Source organism: Vulpes lagopus, chromosome 21, assembly GCF_018345385.1.
Source record: "Vulpes lagopus strain Blue_001 chromosome 21, ASM1834538v1, whole genome shotgun sequence".
Classification (NCBI taxonomy): domain Eukaryota; kingdom Metazoa; phylum Chordata; class Mammalia; order Carnivora; family Canidae; genus Vulpes; species Vulpes lagopus.
The window spans coordinates 12,137,656-12,157,713 of record NC_054844.1 but is presented as its reverse complement, the minus strand read 5'-3'; the positions used below and the strand labels follow the sequence as shown (position 1 = coordinate 12,157,713).

Here is a 20,058-nt window from a genome sequence, read left to right as displayed (position 1 = left end):
TTGTTTGTAAAGGTAGGAATGATTAGGCCGTGATTTGTAAGGTGAAAATTGGGAAGTCCCTCCCTGAGTGGGACAAGGAGGATTCGAAAAGCCGTAGTCCTGAACAAGGGCTGAGGTTAGGATTAGAAGGAACCGTTTAAGGTAACAGGGGTCGGGTATTTGGGAACTGTCTTGAGAGAATTAATCTTACCTCTTTTGCAGGATACATGGGACAAGCTTTGGATTTTGTCCTGCAGCATCTGACTGGTACCATCCAGACCCCCGAAGCGCTGCCTGCCAGTAAGTCCCCTGGTTCCTCCCTCCTCCCACCCTCCCTGTCTCTACCTCAGCCAGAATGAAGTGTGGATTTCATGGAGTGAAGCGGTGGAATTTAGTTACCAAGTCCATTAGACATACCACTGGTGCATGACAAAAATACATACTTCTAGCTCAGGCTTCCCAGTTCGCTAGGTATTAGAGTCCCTCTTGATACTGGCAGCAATTTTATGCAGCTTAGCCACTATATTTTGAATGTATGTGTACTGTCCGGAGTACAAGGGACAAGAGGGATGGAGTACATAATTTTACTAGACCACCAAAGCAGTGGTTTGTAGGTAGGTAATATAGCTTCATCTGTAAGAAAATCTAAATATAGAAAGCCGCAGGATTTAAGTTAAGCAGTGATGGACAAAGGATCCAGGTATTATATAATTATATATAATGAAATTACTTCAATAAAGACCTAGATATGGCAGTCCCCTATCAAGAAGTTCTCCCTTGGAGCACTTCATACTGCATTTTAGCAGCCTAAAATGCAGCCTAATAGCTGGGCTCCATGTGTGCCATTTATGGGAAAATGTTCCCCCAAAAATTCATGGATCCAATAGAATTGGATTTCTGGGAGAAAGCCTGGGTGTCTTGTTTTAGGGAGTGGGATCATCCAGGTGTACGAGGGATGACATCTCAATATGGTGTCACAGAAAGTGTGTGGAATTGGGAATCAGACCTGGGGTTTGCCTCAGTTGGTTATGAGAGTTATTCTGTGTGACTTCCCTGGGCCTCAGTTTCCCTCTTTGTAGAATAAGGATGACAGTTCCTTTTTTTTTTTTTTTTTTTTTAATTTTATTTTTTATTTATGATAGTCACAGAGAGAGAGAGAGAGGCAGAGACACAGGCGGAGGGAGAAGCAGGCTCCATGCACCGGGAGCCTGATACGGGATTCGATCCCGGGTCTCCAGGATCGCGCCCTGGGCCAAAGGCAGGCGCCAAACCGCTGCGCCACCCAGGGATCCCAGGATGACAGTTCCTACCTCATAGGATGATTATAAAGATGAAATGAGGTAGTTTAGAAGGCTGCCTGAGTTACTACGCAGAACTTGATAATATAATTTATAATCAACAAATGAAAGTTTCTTTGCTGAGTATCCCACATTTATGCATGCCATCTGCCCCTCAAATATGGAAGCTCAATGTAGCATAGAGCCATCTCTATTTCAGAGAGGTTGTTTACCTTGCCTTCACATTAGAATAACCTGAGGAGGAACGTCTGCGTGGCTCAGCGGTTTAGCATCTGCCTTCAGCCCAGGATGTAATCCTGGAGTCCTGGGATCAAGTCCCACATCGGGCTCCCTGCATGGAGCCTGCTTCTCTTTCTCTGTGTCTCTCATGAATAAATAAATAAAATCTTAAAAAAAAAAATAATAACCTGGGGAGGTTAAAAAAAGGCCCAGGCTTCACCTTACATCAATTAAATCAGAATCTCTGGTAGTGGAGCCTGGGCATCAATGTTTTTTAAAGCTCTTCATTTTGCTGCTGAAGCTAGAACTACTGCTTTAAGAATTCCCTCTAGAAGGAGAAAGAAATTAGACCTGTGGTTTGAGATGATCAATCTGTACACCTATGTATTCGAAAAAATTTTAGAGGAATAAAGGCTAGTGCTTGAAATGGGCAGATGAATAGGGCCTAGTGAACTATATTCAGGAAAAGAGACCACTATAATAAGAATGTGGTAAGCATCCTGATTTGGGAAAGGCAAGTGATGAGGTTGTTAATACAGTCCCCCGGAGTATATGGGCCTTGCTGTAGAGATGGAGGACTTTGAGCCTCCCAAGGTCATCCTTTGAGCTAGCGCAGGCAATACCAATGATGATGTCTTTATTGCTTTACCTTGTGTGAATCTTTTTTTTTTTTTTAAGATTTTATTTATTTATTCATGAGAGACATAGAGACACAGGCAGAGGGAGAAGCAGGCTCCCTGCAGGGAGCCCAATGTGGGACTCCATCCTGAGACTCCAGGATCATGCCCTGAGCCAAAGGCAGATGGCTCAAGCGCTGAGCCACCCAGGTGTCCCTATCATGTGGTGAATCTTGAGCTGAAGTCCATAGTGGGGTGTAGGAAACTTTTACAACTGGCTCTGCTCCATTGGTTGGGGAGGGGCATCATGGTATCACTGAAGTGTATGTATATGGGTGTTCTTCTCTGGTGAGAAGGTGCTTGTGGGAAAGCATGTGCAGCAGGACATTGAGGACATTGACACCAAAACCTATGAGAGTTGTTGTGGCTGCTCTGACTACACAAGTGGTTTTGTTGGTACTAACACATAAGAAAAGTGAGATGCAAGCCTGTTTTTGTAACCTTTCAGTGAATGTGGAGAGTGACTTGAACAGAAGCAATGGTATGTCTGGGTCAGGCATTTGAGCTTCTAAGAGACAAGTGCCTTTCTAGTAGGACAACTCTAGTTTCTAGGGATATAAGTGATTCAGATGTTGAAACCACCATACTACTTCAGTCTTTGGATGCCTAGATCCAAATGTAGCAGTAATGGCCAGGGCTATCTTCTGCCACATAGGCAGAAGCCTGTCCTTAACTGGGTCCCTTTTCTTGAGAAGCACATTAGTTTGTCTAGTCCCTTGAAAGAACATTGGGGAAATGACTACAAATTACTGGGTAGAGGGAAGACAAGGGAGACTGCAAAGATTATGAAGTGAGATATAGTAGAACATACATAAGTGAGTAGTGGAATGGAGGTAGGAGGATAGGAGACTTGGGGTAAGGAGGGAAGTGTGTTGAAAGTTAGAAAAATCCCGGGGCGCCTGCATGGCTGTTGGTTAGATGTCTGCCTTCGGCTCAGGTCATGATCGCAGAGTTCTGGAATCAAGCCCCACATAGGGCTTTCTGCTCAGCAGGGAGCCTCCTTTTCCCTCTCCCTACTGCTCCCTCTGCTTGTACTTCTCTCTCTGTCAAATAAATAAATAAAACATTTAAAGAAATAGAAAAATCCCAAGTAGTGACAGTTTAGTTCAGCTTTTATAAAAATATATTAAAATAGAAGTGCTGCCTGAGTTTCTATGACAAGAAGTACCACAGACAGACCACTCTGTAGGACTTACACAATTTATAGGAAGGTAAGGTAAGAACTGATTAGGCTACTCTTGAACTCTCATATCAAGGGCATAAAAAGTCAAAATGAAGACTACTAAAGGAGTTTCAAAGATTTTTTTTTTTAAGATTTTGTTTATTCATGAGAGATACACACACACACAGAAAGAGAGAGAGAGGCAGAGACACAAGCAGAGGGAAACCATCCTCCATGCAGGGAGCCTGACGTGGGACTCGATTCCGGGTCTCCGGGATCTTCAGCCCTGGGCTGAAGGCGGCGCTAAACCGCTGAGTCACCTGGGCTGCCCTAAAGAAGATATTTGAATGGAGTTATTGGAGTGCTGTTAGACAAGTCAGGGAGAGAGAAGTGGCCACACTCTTTTCCTAAATGTAGGAGGCACAAACTGGAAGGAGGGGGAAAGCATTGACTTTAAGTCAGGTGGCAAATGTGACTATTATGCAGGCCTGGGTATTTTATTTTATTTTTAAAAGATTTTATTTATTTATTCATGAGAGAGATAGAGTCAGACACAGGCAGAGGGAGAGGCAGGCTCCCCACAGGGAGTCCGATACAGGACTCAGGACTCCATCCTGAACCCCGGGATCATACCCTGAGCCGAAGGCAAACGCTCAACTACTGAGCCACCCAGGCGTCCCAAGACTGGGTATTTTAGTTACTAACTTTTCTTAACTAAAGGTGACCAGAAAAAGGAATGGGACTACCCAAGTTTATATTCAGGATGGGAAAAGAACCAACCCCTACAGAGTGTTTTCACTGTGACAGTGGAAAATAAAAATTAAATTGCCTTAAGTTAGTCCCCAAAGTCAATTTTGTTCAATGTGCTGGAACATTATTATTGAGCATCTACTTTGTTTTTTTTTAATCTTAGAGGTGTAAGGATGAACTGGATGACATTCTTCCCTATAAGAATTTATGAGTACAATGCAATGTAATATATACAACAGAAGTTATATGTGTGAGAACTAAAGAAGTACTGTAGTAAAAAGGAAGATATAAGTAACTAATTTCAGAGAGGGTGGGAGTAAAGGGACATAGAACCGCATGCAAGATGAAATCCAGCAGGGTTTGAGAGAGGAATAGATGTTCCCAAGGTGGGCAGGGCAGAGGACACCATGTGTCCTGGAAACAGCATAGTGTATGTGTGGGAGAGCTGTGAGCAGAGTGAAGGGTGTGCATAGCTAGGTGTGTGATTAAAATAGAGGTGCACTGGAGGCCACAGGTATTATGAGTTTAGAGTAGGACTGTTGACGGGTTCGCCCGTGGAGAGTTAATGGAATTGTAAAAACACATGCATACATACTGAGATGCCAGTCATTTCCTCTAACAATCATTTCCTCCCTCTTCTCGCCCTGCCCTTTCATAAAATTTGCCAACTAGAGAGTGCTGAGAGGACAGTATGGGAACGCCTCTCCATCCCGCTGCTTACAACTGATTGGATCCAGCTGTATACCTGACTTAGGCTGAGTCAGACTGCCTCCTAAGAATACAGACCACAACATTGAGAGACAGGGGTCATGTATTTGACCCCATCTTTACTGAAATATGATTGACCAGTAAAAATTTTATATATTTAAGGTATACAGTGTGGTGTTTTGATACGCATATACATTGTGAGATTATTACCATTATTAAGCTAAGTAGTATATCCATATCACATAGTTAATATTTGTGTGCATGTGTGGTAAGAACATCTGAAATCTATCTTAGCAAATTTCAAATATACAATACATTATTGTTAACTAAAGTCACCATGCTGTATATTAGGTCTTCAGAACTTTGTTACCTTCTAACTCAAAGTTTGTACCCTTTGACCAGAATCTCCCTATTTTCCCCAACCTCCAGCCCCAGTAACTACTACTGTTTTAGTCACTTACTATGAACGTGACTTGTCTAGATACCACATATAAGTGAGATCATGCAGTATTTGTCTGTCTGGCTTATTTTCCTTAGTATAATGTCTTCCAGGTTCATCCATGTTGTCACAAACGGCAGGATTTCCTTCTTTTTAAAGGCTGAATAATATTTCTCTCTGTGTATCCTATTTCCTTTATCCAGCAATAAGTGAATTCATCTGAATAAGTGAATTCAGATTCATCTGTTGACACTTAGACCCCGTATCTTGGCTACTGTGAATGATGCTTCAGTGGACATGGAATGTAGATATCTCTTCAAGATATGGTTTTATTTCCTTTAGAGATATTCTCAGAAATAGGATTGCTGGATCATACGGTAGTTCTGTTTTTAAGTGAGATTGACTTCTGGGACGCCTGGATGGCTCAGTGGTTGAGCACCTGCCTTTGGCTCAGGGCGTGATTTTGGATTGCAGGATCAAGTCCTACATTGGGCTCCCCTTGTGGAGCCTGCTTCTCCCTCTGCCTATATCTCTGTCTCTCTCTCTATGTCTCTCATGAATACATAAATAAAATCTTAAAAAAAGAGAGATTGGCTTACTTCGATAGGAGCATTGAACTTGTAAGGTCAGGTATGTTTCAAAGCCATCTTGGCCTGTTGGGGCCAGCTTTTGGGGGCCAGTAATGCAGTGTCAAGTTGGATGAGCTGATATCAAAAGAGAAGCAGGTGAATGTAGCTGATGAAGAGGGAATAGGAGACAATAGGCATTGTAGCCTTGTAGATAAAGAGGGAGAGTCAGTGGCTGCCTTGGCTCTGACAGCTTTCCGGTCCCTTATTTCAGCCCCATCTTAGGTCTGTATTCCTGTTCTTAAGTTTTGTACAGTTCTGAGTCTTTATAATCTTCTTCCACCTATTTACTGTCCCCAGCCTCCCAGACAGCACTGTAAGTGGCTAGTTGTGTTCTCCCCTTCCTTTTTTTTCTCTTTTAAAGATTTTATTTATTTATTCATGAGAATACACAGGGAGGAGAGAGAGAGAGAGAGAGGCAGACACAGGCAGAGGGAGAAGCAGGCTCCATGCAGGGAGCCCGACGTGGGACTCGATCCCAGGACTCCAGGATCACGCCCTGGGCTGTAGGCGGCGCTAAACCACTGAACCACCAGGGCTGCCCTGTTCTCCCCTTCCTAATGTCTTGGCCTCATGAAACCATTATGACATACCTTCCACATAAAGAACACACATACATAAGAGGGACATTTATTTAACTTATTATAGCTCAGCTATGCCAAGAAAAATAAGTATCTTTTTTTTTTTTTTTTTCCTGGAGTTTTCATCTATGTATTAGTTATCTACTGCTACATAACAAGGTTTTCTCATACTGGGACTCCTGGGTGGGGTGGCTCAGTCAGTTGAGTGTCTGCCTTCAGCTTGGGTCATGATCCTGGGGTCCTGGGAACGAGCTCTGATCCCTGCATTGGGCTCTCTGCTCAGCAGGGAATCTGCTGCTCCCTCTCCCATTGCCCCTCCCCTCCCTCCTGTGTGTGAGCCCTCTCTCTCTCTCTCTCAAATAAAAAAGTAAAATCTTAAAAAAGCACACACAAAATACCCTAAAACTTACTAACTTAAAACAACAATAAACATTATTTCATAATTTCTGTGGATCAGGAATTTGGGAGGAGCTTAGCTGGACAATTCTGGCTTGGGGTCTGGCACATAGTTGCAGTCCCAATGTTAACAAGGACTGCAGTCACCTGACTAGGGCTAGAGGATCTGCTGCCATGGCGACTCAGCTGGTTGCTCCTTGGTGCTGGTTGGTAAGAGGCCTGTTTTCCATATGTGAGCCCCTTCATGAGATGGGTTGAATGTCCTTCTGACGTGGTGGCTCGCTTCTGCCAGAATGAGTAATCCAAGATGTTAGAGAGTCAGGCAGAAACTATCCTTATTATGATCTGGCTTCAGAAGTTACAATAGAATCCTTTCTGCCACATTCTCATCACTGGAAATAGGCTACTAAATGAGCCCCACCTACCAGGAGGGTTGTATTAGATATCACCCTTTGAAGGGAGGCATATCAAAGAATTTGTGGATATATTTTAAAACCACCACCACCACCACACACACGTATAACCTACCACAATTGTTAGGTTACAGGAAAAAAAAACCCAAAGTGTCTAATTCAGTTTCAAATATAGTTCAATTTCATTATTTAAACAATCCTTTAAAAAAATAATTCTTTTAAGTTGCGTAAGTGTCCTTTGGATAAAAATGTTGCATGTTTCATAATACCTCCTAAGGAGGTCCTGCGTCTTCTCTAAAGATAACATCCATTTGTATGGAGGGTGGAGAGGGATAATGTACACATCCGTGCAAAATTGGTGAGAGAGATCGTATCACCTGGTTTCATTCTGGACCTAGAGTATATACTGGCAGTTTTCTGGCAGGATACCCCCTATGGGCCTGATCTCTGGGGAACTTGCTGGCCTGCAGTTGATGAATTCATGGCCCATTTTTGGCTTTAGGCAAATCTCCCAGGGAGTATTGGGTACTTCCTCTTGTGGACTCAGCTTCCCCTTGGCCCCTGCTGTGGAGTCACCTCAGCCGGCCATGGCAGCCCCCCAACCCATGATGGTTAGTTCAGCATCCATGCTTCAAAGAAACAGAAACAGCTTAGGATAGTGGACTGCTCTCTCTCTGACTACACTGTTAGAGACTTGCCATTGGCCCAAACAGCCATGGAAAGTGCAGAGAGTGAGATATGAGGGGCCTGGGCAGTCATTCCAAAAGAGTACCAGAGGTAGAGATCCTCCCAACATGGAAGTAGCTCATTGGTATGCAGAATAAGGGCCCCTTAGTGATGTCCATGTCCAATCCCTGAAACCTGTGAATATGTTACCTTATAAAAATAAAAGGAACTTTGTATATATGATTAAGTTAAGGACCTCAAGAGGGGAGATTACCCGATTTTCTGGGTGGGCCCATTCTAATGACATGGGTCCTTGAAAGAATCTTTCCAGTCTGAGGCCAGAGTCCAAGGCAGATGTGACTGTGGAATAATGGTTAGAGAGATACAAAGTTGTTGGTTTTATTTTATTTTATTTTATTTTATTTTATTTTATTTTATTTTATTTTATTCATTCATTCATTCATTCATTCATTCATTCATTCATTCATTCATGATAGAGACAGAGACAGAGACACAGGAGGAGGGAGAAGCAGGCTCCATGCCAGGAGCTCAACGTGAGACTCCATCCCGGGACTCCAGGATCACGCCCTGGGCCAAAGGCAGGCACCAAACCGCTGAGCCACCCAGGGATCCCCAAAGTTGTTGGTTTTACAGATGGAGTAAGGGGGCTGCAAGCCAAGGAATGTGAGTGGCTGGAAAAGGCAAGGAAATAGATTCTCTCTGTAGCTTCCAGAAAGGAATGCAGCCCTACCATCACCATGATTTTAGCCCAGGCAGATTTTTAACCTACAGAACTGTAAGATGATGCATCTGTTTGTTTTAAACCACTAAGCTGGGATCCCTGGGTGGTGCAGCAGTTTGGCGCCTGCCTTTGGCCCAGGGCGCGATCCTGGAGACCCGGGATTGAATCCCACATCGGGCTCCCGGTGCATGGAGCCTGCTTCTCCCTCTGCCTATGTCTCTGCCTCTCTCTCTCTCTCTCTCTGTGACTATCATAAATAAATAAAAAATACCTTTAAAAAAAAATCTAAACCACTAAGCTTATGGTAATTTGTTACAGCCACAGTAGAAAATGAATACACTCCAGTCCAACTTTAGCTTTGAAAGAGGTCGAGCCTACTTTCCTGACAGCTTTAGTCTCCTTTATCTTTCTTTCTCACTACACTGTGCTGGAAAGCGAGACTCCATGTAGCGTGTCCCTTGTTCTACTGTAGAGCAGTATTTATTACTTTTTCATTCAGCTGACAAAATTTAAAGATGAGTACAATAAACAACCATATGCTCTTCACCTATATTCACCAATTGTTAATGTTTTGCCATATTTACTTGTCCTTTCTGTATATGTACATACATCAATTTTCTTGTTTTGAACCGTTTGAGGGTAACTTGCATTTGTCTTGACACTTTATCCTGAATACATCAGCATTTCCTAACAATAAGAAAATTCTCCCATAAACCACAATTCCTTTCTCACACGTAATATAAATAACAATTCTGTGATATCATCTAATATCCATTTCACAATGCACATTTCCCCAGTTGTCCCAACAATATTTTATATCTGCATTATATCCATTCTTTCTCCCTCCCCAGTCAGCATCTCAGTAAATCCTATGTTGTGGTCTTTAGTCTCTTTGAATCTGTAACAGCATGCCCTGCAAATATCATACCTTTGTAATTTTTTTATTTCATGACATTGACTTATTAATTAATTATTATTATTATTATTTTTAGACAGTATGCAAGTGGTGGGGTGGGGGATAGAGGGGAGAGGGAGAGACAATATAAGCATGGAGCCTGACACAAAGCTTGATCTCACGACCCTGAGATCATCACCTAAGCCAAAATCAGGAGTCAGACACTTAACTGACTGAGTTACTCAGATGGCCCACGACATTGACTTTTTGATAAATCCACACAAGTCCCCTTGTAGAATATTCTATAGTCTCAGTTTGGCTGATTATTTCCTCATAATGTCTTATAACTTGTTTTCTAACCCCTGCCCTTTTTAAAAAACTGGACATTATGAATAGAGGTTTAATTACACTCAGGTTAAACATTTTTAGGAAGAATACTTGATTATTAATGTTGGGTAGGTCACATTACTTCATGTTAGGCACATAATTTGAGGTTGTCTCACTTTTAGTGATGCTAAATTTGGTCACCTGATTAAGATGGTGACTCCTGCCTTCCAGTCTCACCTTGGAAAAGGATACATTTCCTTTTGCAGTTTGTAAATAATCTTCAAACAACCTATTTTCAACAGCTTTTCATTTGATAGTTTGAATATCCATTTTAGTCCTTGCCTAAGTAGGTTATTTCATTGGGGGCTGCAGAAATGGTGCCCTGGCTATTATACTCTGCATTCATTAGCTGGCATTCTTCTGTAAAAAGAGCTTTCTTTTAAGAAAACTATTTTAATGAATCTCTTGGTAGATAATTGGATAGTGATTTGCTTTCAATTCTGTTTAAAGCAATCAGAAAGCTCATGATTTTAAAAGGATTTGTTGCTCAATTATTGGGGCTAGCCACTAATATCTCAAGAGCATCTCCAATAATTCCAGTTGTTCCTTCCATTCCCAGGAGCTTTTTAAATTCAGGTAGGTTACCACTGTAGTATTTGAGGTAAAGGTGGAAGAGAGTTCATCATTCTATGGTAAAATGGAAGGAAAACTAGTAGGTAGGAACCAAGAATCAGTATGACATCTTGACTGCACAGGTTTTCAGGAAGATCAGCTTTAGAAAGTGTACTTGTGGAAGTTGAGGATCCAGAAATTGTTCCAATAAAACTAACTGCATGCTCTGGGACCCCTTGAAAAGTTTTTTGTCTGCCCCAGCCTGAAGACCTCTCTAGAGTACCAAACACTCTAAGCAAATTCTCCTATGTTTGGTTGATGACAAGTTAAGGCATAAATAAAGGAATTTCAAGAATGACTTTCAAAAGAACAGCTTGGATTTCCAGGCTTTTGTCTTGCTGCACACTCCTGTTTTGAATTTCAGAAGCTGAATATATTAATTTCTTCTTTCTTTCCAGTTCCATTGTAACTTGAAACAGTGCCACACTCCCTGTTTCCAAGGCAAATAGATTCCCAGGCAAAGGAGAAAAAAATCCTATAAATCATTTTCAAAATATTACCCCTAAAAAAAATATTACCCCAATTACAAGTACTGTGGAGTTTTAGGAGTTCAGGTGGAAGACACTGTCCTTTTATTTTCTTCCAGATGATCAGGAATAAGTTTGGTGATTACAAATTTAAGATTTTTAGGCAGAATTATATTACACCACATGTTTTATAAACATCCTTAATAATATTCTGGATTATGATTCCTTGAAAAATTATGATTATTTTATCATTCAGCTATGATGTACACATACAATCATACTAAAAGGAATGAATAATTTGGTCTTTTTTTTTTTTAATCTTAAGTAATTTCAAGCAATTTTTTTTTATTTCTCCTGTCAGAGGCTCTTCATAGTGAATCACATTACATTACATCAACAAGTTATTTTAGTCCAATCCATTATTCACGAAGCAGAATAGCATAGTATAGTGTGCCCGCTCTGGAGTCAGATTAAATAGTTCCAAAGCCTTGTTCCCACACTAAGTAGCTGTGTAGTTCGGAGCATATTCCTGTCCTCTGGAAGCCTCAGTCTCATCTATAAAACAGGAGAGTTCATACTAGTACCTCTGGTTTGATAGGAAGACTAAATGACATGTGCTGAACACCTAGGACACGTTACATACTAGCTGTTTATGTTGTTATTATTACTGGCTAAGAAAGGGGAGATGATATCGAAGTCACCATCCTGCTGGCTCTCTAAGGATTTCTTCAAACACCTATCCTGCTTTCCTGATAAATGAACTTTCTGAAAGGAGCAAGTGTCAGAATTAGCAGAGTTGAAATTCTCTGAATCTTACATAGAAAAACTGGAATTAACCTGACTCTTCTCCTAAAATAAAAGAAGTAAATATGTCCTCAGCTGTGAATGTTGAGACAGGAAGGAACTTCGATTTCTTGAAATCATACTCCAGCTCCCTTGTGCACCTCTTTAAAAAAAAAAAAAAGATTTTATTTATTTATTCATGAGAGATACTGAGAGAGAGGCAGAGACACAGGGAGAGAGAGAAGCAGGCTCCATGCAGGAAGCCCGATGTGGGACTTAATCCTGGAACCCCAGGATCAAGCCCTGGGCCAAAGGCAGGCACTAAACTGCCAAGCCACCCAAGGATCCCCCTCTTTTTCTTTATAACAGAGTTTGCATTCCTGCACATTGAAAGTATATCTGCCCCCCCCCCAAATAAATATTTAGAATTGCCATGGTAAGGACTCTGAATTAGAAACAATCAATTCCGGATGCCTGAGTGGCTCATTTGGTTAAGCATCTGCCTTGGGCTCAGGTCATGAGTGGCAGGATGGAACCTCACATCCCCCATATCGTCCTCCCTGCTCAGTGGAGAATCTGCTTCTCTCTCTGCCCCTCACCCCACCCCACTTGTGTTCTCTTTCTCAATCTCTGTCTCTCTCAAATAAATAAATAAAATCTTTTAAAAAATCAATTTTATGCCAGCCTAATTACACAAACATTACAAACATTACACATCCTCATTTGAAGCAGTCCAAATTTTATCCAAAGGACGGATCTTAAACTAATCAAATTTATTTTTATTTAAAATAATTGGGATCCCTGGGTGGCTCACCTGCCTTCAGCCTAGGGCGTGATCCTGGAGTTCTGGGATGGAGTCCCACATCAGGCCCCCTGCATAGAACCTGGTTCTCCCTCTGGTGTGTCTCTGTCACGCTCTCTCTTTCTCTGTGTCTCTCATGGATAAATAAAATCTTTAAAAAAATTAATTCAGCAACTCACGTTAAAGAATATTGGTCCTTTCTCCCATAACATTGTATTCGCAAACTGTTCCTTGCATCAACAGCCAGGTGTGGTTCTGAAGTATCTCCCAATTAAGGCTGTTGGGACTTGGATGAATGACTTCATAAAAATCAGAAGCCCCAACGTAAGGAGAAGTAGATTCCTGTGTCCTTCCACCCTACTTTGGGATGGCACTCCACAGTCATTCTGTGAAGCTGGCATTTTCATTTAGTTGCACCTAAATAGATTTTTAGGGAAAGAAGCAGTGGACTATGGAGGGAGTGACCATCACAGTGTCCATACTAATTGCCAGAATCCTTTTAAGATTTAGGGTCAGCAACAATTCAGTAAGGAAAGGGCCCATTAGGTAAATTTGGCTCTGAAAATGCTAATTGAAAGTCCTCCTCAGCAATTCAGTCCTCTTCCCCTCTCCTTTTCTTTAGTAAGCAGGGTCCCATGGTGACCGCTTCTGAAAGAAATCATCCCCTTTTGCAGTTACCTAGCACCATGGCAACAGGGACGTCAGCAAAGCCGGATAGACCCTGCACAAAACAGCCTCTACCAGGCTCCCTCCCTGCCTCTCTATTTCAGCCCTGCCTGAGGCCTAGGAATGAGGCTAAGGACCTCTTGACATACACACTCAAAAAATCCTGTGTGTTTCTATATTTTGTTTTGATTTGTTTTGTCTATAAGCATAGATATATGGACATATAGTAAACTATCTTACGAGCATTTCCCCCCCCCCCCAAAAAAAAACATGGAGCATATCTAAGGGGTGGGTGGGTAGTAGGATAAGCATAGGATGGTCTTTGGGTTTAATAAAATATAAAAGTTATATTTATAGGAAAGCAATAAGTTGATAGTAGGGGAAGTCCGAGCCCTAAATATGTGGACTGACTTATATTTAGACACAAGACATCAGAGAAATATTTTAAAAATATTTTTATTTACCTGAGAGTGAAATAGACAAAAGGCTTTAATGAAGACGGAAGGGGTTGTAATGCTGTCCTTGGTGCTGAACACTCTTGTCTCCGATGTGCTAAGGGGGCTCCAGAGGGAAGTAGGGGAACACCTTGTCACGTTAGGGTATTGATAAGAAAGAAAGAAAGGCTGGGCAGAAAGTATCATTTCCCTCCCTACCAAACAACTCTGAATGTCCAGAATAAAATGTTCAGATGAAAAATAAAACAAAAAAGAAAGTGGAGAAGGCTGAAGGTTTGGGTTGAATTTTCTCCTTTTCAAATGGAGATTTTTGGTTAGAGCCAATCAGGTCACAGATTTCTGCTGCTTTGCTCCTGAAAGGAAAAGTGGGGGAAGGGAGGTAGAAGATGGCCCCATTCTCCCCTTGAGCCACATGATCCATTTCCCATGTGACACATTCCAGAGCCTTGGAAAGGAGAAGGGAGGGGCACCAAGAGAGTGGGGCTGGGGGCGGGAAGATGGTTTAACAGTCAACCCAGCACAGCGTCATCTTGTCTTCCTACCAGGAAGCAGGCTATGAGCCAAGGGGAAGGCAGAGGACAGAAATGAACGTGCTCCCAAGCTTTCCTGGTGATGTATGGTATTCTCCAAACTCCTATGCGAGGGCTATTCCTGACCGAGAAGACCCAAGGAGACCATCTCTGAAATCAAGTCCAGATGAAGGTATGTGCTAGGGATCCCGTGGTATTGCGGCTGAAATTTGGCTTATAGGACATAATACCTTCTTTTTTTTCCCAGGCAGTTTGTGGAGATTTTGTCCTGGCTTAGATTTGGTTGGGGGGCTTTAGATTTGTTACAGGTCTAGAAAAGATACCTAGATAGTTCTGTAAAATGAGATTCATCAAAGTAAGTGCCTGTTGAAGAAAATTTGATGGAAAATTGTGTATAGTGATAATTAATAAAATAAAGCACTAATTGATGAAAATGATTTTTTACTTTAAGTCCTGGAAAGAGGAAAAAATAATATTACTGAAATCAACTACGTTTTGTTGTTCACTGCAATAAAATCTTGTTTTTTCCCTTTCCAGTTGCTTATTCTCTGCCCATGTTCCCAGAGGTTATTGGCAATGGTTTAGAGAGCCTGAGTAGGCAGGCGTGCTGTTTCTTTGTGCTGTGCAATTGTCTTCCTTCTGATGTTCCTGATACCAGGAGAGCTTATCATTATTTCCAGCTCTGGTTTGGGATAGTAGAGTGCCATTGACTTCCAAATCTTTCAGAATAGCTATCAAGAAGTCTCCCAGGAAGTTCTCAAAGGAATCTTCCAAAGTTACAGGCTAAAATAATCTTCCCTATACTCAGATCTTGGTACCTTTGACCATTTCTACTCAGCACAAAGAGGGGAGTTAGCAAATTTAAATTTTATTTCATCTTTTACAAATGCTTACGAAGTTCTTGCTGTGTGCAAGAAGACATCATTATAAAGCACAAATAATCAATCATTTAATCCTTATAATAGCCCAGTGGGGGAGACATTAGTGCCCACATTTTGGTAATGAAGAAACTAAAGGCCAGAGAAGTTAGGGAACATTCCCAGCATCACACAGCTAGCAAATAGTAGAAACAGGATTTGAACCAAGAAACTTGACCCCAGAGTCCATGATTTTAACTACTAACCTATGCTTCTTTTCTGCTTGTGTTATTTCAAATGATGTCAGCAGTTGATTTCGTTACACATTTTGTTCAGTCGACGTTACTAGTAGATCAAATCAGCTTGCCTGGCTAAAACAGATCTCCAAAAACAAAACAAAACAAAAAAAAACAGATCTCCAGTGGAATCTATATTTAATCTTAAGTTATCTCAGTAATCACCTTCCCTATACCACTACCACCATCACCCCGTACCCCCCGCAAATAACCCAGTAAATAATTGCCTGTTCTTCTCTTCCCTTTGTGCTGTATAGATATCTGGTAGTAAAATACTGTGTTACTATGGTGACCAAATGATGTCCAAAGGCAAAAAAGAAATCTAGAATTACATCATGGTTGATTTTTTAAAATCAAACTTAACATTCTTTCATCCTCTGAATCTAGTAATAAGACTAGCCTAAACATTCTACCTTTAAAAAAAAATCCTTACTTGGTTTTCAAAATACAATAGATTAAAAACTTCTAAAAATGATGAATATAAACTATGGTATCAAATGGACTAGATTTATTGCTTTAAAATAATGTTACCATACTTCAAGGGAATAGATTACTCTCTTTGCAAATTATTTTAGATTTTTAAGGGCAAAAAGAGGAGGAATTTTTTTTTTTCTTAACTTTTAGAGATTTCTGAAACATAAAGATTTCTTCTTTTTGGTCTGTGTAGTTTCTCTTCTGGTTCTTGACAATAAATGATGACTGATCTCATTCTTATATGCTGTGGGAAAACTAAGGGGAGTTACTAGGTCAGAGACACAAGGAGGAAGAAAAGGGATAGAAATCTAAAATTTGTGAAATTCTTTATTAATATTTCCCTTCAGGAGAAGAAAAAAAAAATATTTCCCTTCAGGGTTTCACTCAAGAATATTTTAAAAGTGATTGTGAACCCTACAATACTGAACTTCATATTAAAACCTTGGTCCCTGTTGAAATCTGTTTCCCTGGGACAAGTACCACTTTTATGCTACTATAGTCATCTGAAGTGAGCTGCTTGAGCAAAGGGACCATATCTTCCATTGTTGGGTTTCTAGATTTATTTTTTTTTTTAAAGATTTTATTTATTTATTCATGAGAGACAGAGAGAGAGAGCGAGGCAGAGACACAGTCAGAGGGAGAAGAAGCAGGCTCCATGCAGGGAGCCTGACGTGGGACTTGATCCTGGGTCTCCAGGATCACGCCCTGGGCTGAAGGCAGTGCTAAACCGCTGAGCCACCCAGGCTGCCCATTGTTGGGTTTCTAGCACTTAGCACAAGGCCTGGTTTATGTTTTGTTTTTTTTTTTTTTTTTTTTTTTTTTATGTATGATAGTCACAGAGAGAGAGAGAGAGAGGCAGAGACACAGGCAGAGGGAGAAGCAGGCTCCATGCACCGGGAGCCCGATGTGGGATTCGATCCCGGGTCTCCAGGATCGCGCCCTGGGCCAAAGGCAGGCGCCAAACCGCTGCGCCACCCAGGGATCCCAAGGCCTGGTTTATGATAAGCTCACAATATCCATTTGTGAAAGCTCTGAAAGTGTTCTGCTGGAGCCAGTTTAGGAACCCATGCCTAAATTGTTCTGCATGTGCTCATAGGGAGGACAGGGAGGACAGTGAAGAGGTAAATGTGTAATGGGAGAGACCTTGGCAACAGTCAAAATTATATCTGAAATTTGTGTATGCTAGTCAGACTGACCCTGGAGCAGAAGCACACTAGAGTTCAAGAAGTATCTATAAATTCTTTCCTGGGGATTACAGATCCATCCCCCTGACTTTTTATTTATCTTTAGAATGAAGTTCTTCTGGTATTTTTGTTTATATCTAGATATACAGGCACCTTCAGAGTCTCATTTTCCTCTGGTGTTTGCCTGGCAACATCTCCCAACACTGAAATAGTTCACCTTGGGTGAGACTGAATGTGATGAGAAGGTCAGTTCCTGCCCCTGGCAGGCCTCTCCTAATCAGCTGTGGTTCGCAGTCCTCAGAATACTGAACTGAGAGCTCACCAGACTATAGGACTCCTCCCCAGAAAACCCTGGGATCGTTAGGGTCAGAGTAGACTGGAACCAGGCTGCCTTTCCCAGACCATGGCAGTTAGGACTTGAGTGCAAAAGATTGTCTCAAGATATCTTGAAAGGTTACTTAGAATTTGAATTCAAGTTAGCAGGCTAATTAGGATTAAAATAGTCATCTTTATGGGAGCTCCTGATAGAAGGCATGACTCTTGACCTCGGGGTCATGAGTTCAAGCCCCACGTTGGGTGTAGAGTTTATGTTAAAAAATGATAATATTCACAGACATAGCCTATTTCTTTTGCTCACATCTAATTAGATCATTAAGGAGGAAGGAATAGGGTTTGTAGATAAGGTGTAGGTCCTTGAGTCCTATTCACTCATCCTCCTTACCTTCACTTACCTGCTGAGTGAATTGTGCAAAAGAACAGCCCTTCGGGAAGCCCAGTACAGCCGGGCATGTGCTGCCTACCTACCACACTGTCTTTCAGTTATAGTAACTTGCCTGCTGTTGGTAAACACTGCTGAACGAGTCAGGCCCTGCCAGCCCAACGACTGGATCATTTCCTAGCATATGTGTATGTAGGGAAGGGGAAGGAATAGACAAGAGAACCAGAGTGTGGACACAATTTCTGCTTTTTTTTTTTTTTTTAAGATTTTATTTATTTATTCATGAGAGACACAGAGAAAGAGAGAGGCAGAGACACAGGCAGAGGGAGAAGCAGGCTCCATGCAGGGAGCCTGATGTGGGACTTGATACCAGATCTCCAGGATCACACCATGGACCAAAGGCAGGCGCTAAACTGCTGAGCCACCCAGGGATTCCCCAAAACTTCTGCTTTATGAACCAAGGCAAAAAATGGCACGAGCTGAGATGTGGTCTTTCCAAGAGGACAGTTTCAAAAGTAAAAGAGGGGTACCATAATGAATATATTTTCCTGTCTATGAAATCATTTTACCTTGGCTAAACTTTTAAAGCAATCATCTTATGGAGCCTCTCATTCAGCATACTTTCCTAGGCACTGGATGTCTGTTGTGGGTAATCCTGATAGAGACTCTGTCATATAGGTTTCTTAGCCCCAGTTTTTGATCAGGAAACAAGCTCAGAGAAATGAACAACCTGCCCAAAGTCCCCAGTAGCAGATAGAGCCAGGATCTGAATTCTTTGCTCTTTCAGCTATATCACAAGTAAAGTTCTTTCCTCTGCATTCTTTAAATATATGTTTTTAGATAGTAGGTTAATATAAATACAGTTCTAGAAAATTTGGGAAATACAGAAGGGTAATGATAATAAAAATCCATGTTAAAACTTTGTTATATTTCTTTCTCAGTCTTTCTCACTACATACAGTGATAACGAAAGTAAACATTTGTTGGGCACTGGCATTGTTTCAGACATAGTTCTTAGCTCCTTTTTTTGTTATCTGTTTTATTCTCACAACAAATCAGTGGGGTGGGTAACATTATTATCCTGCTTTTATTGCCAAAGACAAAGGACAAAGATGTTCAGTAATTTGGTAGAGGCTACACAGATATTAGGTGAGCTGAAACCCAGGCAGGTTGCTTTACAGCAGGGTTTCTCCCCCTCAGCACTGTTGGTATTTGGGGCCGGCTAAATCTGTGTTGTTGGGGGGCTGGCGCATAGTACTGTAGAATGGTTAGCAGCATCCCTGGCCTCTACCGACCGGATGTCAGTAATACCCTCGTCCCCCAGTTGTGACATCAAAAATGTCTTCAGACATTGCCAAATGTCCCCTGGGAGGCAGAATTACCTGTGAACCACAGCTCTAAGAGCCCATGCTCCCAATCACTACATTATATATCCTCTTCATATTTAAATATGCAAAGAGTTATTTTCTTCCACATATAAAGAGGGAAACACACTTTCAAGTTTGAGTGCAGTCTGTGAAACCTGGAATATCAATGCCTTTATAGATCATAGGTAGGAGGTTAGTTACTTCCAGAAAAAGTACTCATTAGTAGACTTTTAATAATAGTTTTGTAGTATCCCACTGTTGTCCAGTTGGAAAAATAACCATGTGTCTCTCTTTTACAGTTTTTTCCCCATTTCTCTGTGACAGGCATCCTTAGCCTTCAAGAATTCAGAATTTAGGGGTGCCTGCGTAGCTCAGTTGGTTAAGCATCTGACTCTTGATTTTGGCGCAGGTCATAATCTCAGGGTCGTGAGATCTGAGCTGGAGCCCACTTTGGGCTCTGTGTTCAACAGGAAGTCTGCTTGAGATTATCTCTCTCTGCCTCCCCCTACCACTCATGTGCACGCATGCGTGCGCACTCGCTCTCTCAAATCTTAAAAAAATAATTCAGATTTCAGGTGTATACTTACAGTATAGCAGGGCAATGCTTCTCAACTATGGTATCAAAATATGTCCCAAACAAAGGATGCCTGTTGCAAATAATTGCTTGCTAATAAATCAAATACCAAGATTTGCTAGTGATTTAATTTTTTAATTAATTAGAATCAATTTAAGGATATTTACATAATCTTCCCATATGATTTCTTAAGTTGAAGACTCAGTGTTGGAGTTACAGGTCAAGCTCCTAGAGCTGCACATAATTCTGGATATATCTGTAGGAGTGTGTCATATGACAAATGAGAACACGTTTGTCACATCTGTGTCTGAGGAAGAAAGGCTAAAAATGGCTGGT

At 41.4% G+C, this 20,058-nt stretch overlaps 1 protein-coding gene across 2 annotated transcripts in view; it reads left to right on the top strand.

The window, feature by feature from the left end:
- Nucleotides 1-20,058, top strand: part of GPR19 (G protein-coupled receptor 19) — a 40,201-nt gene that overhangs the window by 683 nt on the left and 19,460 nt on the right. For both annotated transcript variants that reach the window (XM_041736344.1, XM_041736345.1), the window contains exons 2-3: nucleotides 202-279; nucleotides 14,269-14,425. The gene's annotated coding sequence lies outside the window, so the exon portion shown is untranslated. The remainder of the gene's footprint in view (nucleotides 1-201; nucleotides 280-14,268; nucleotides 14,426-20,058) is intronic.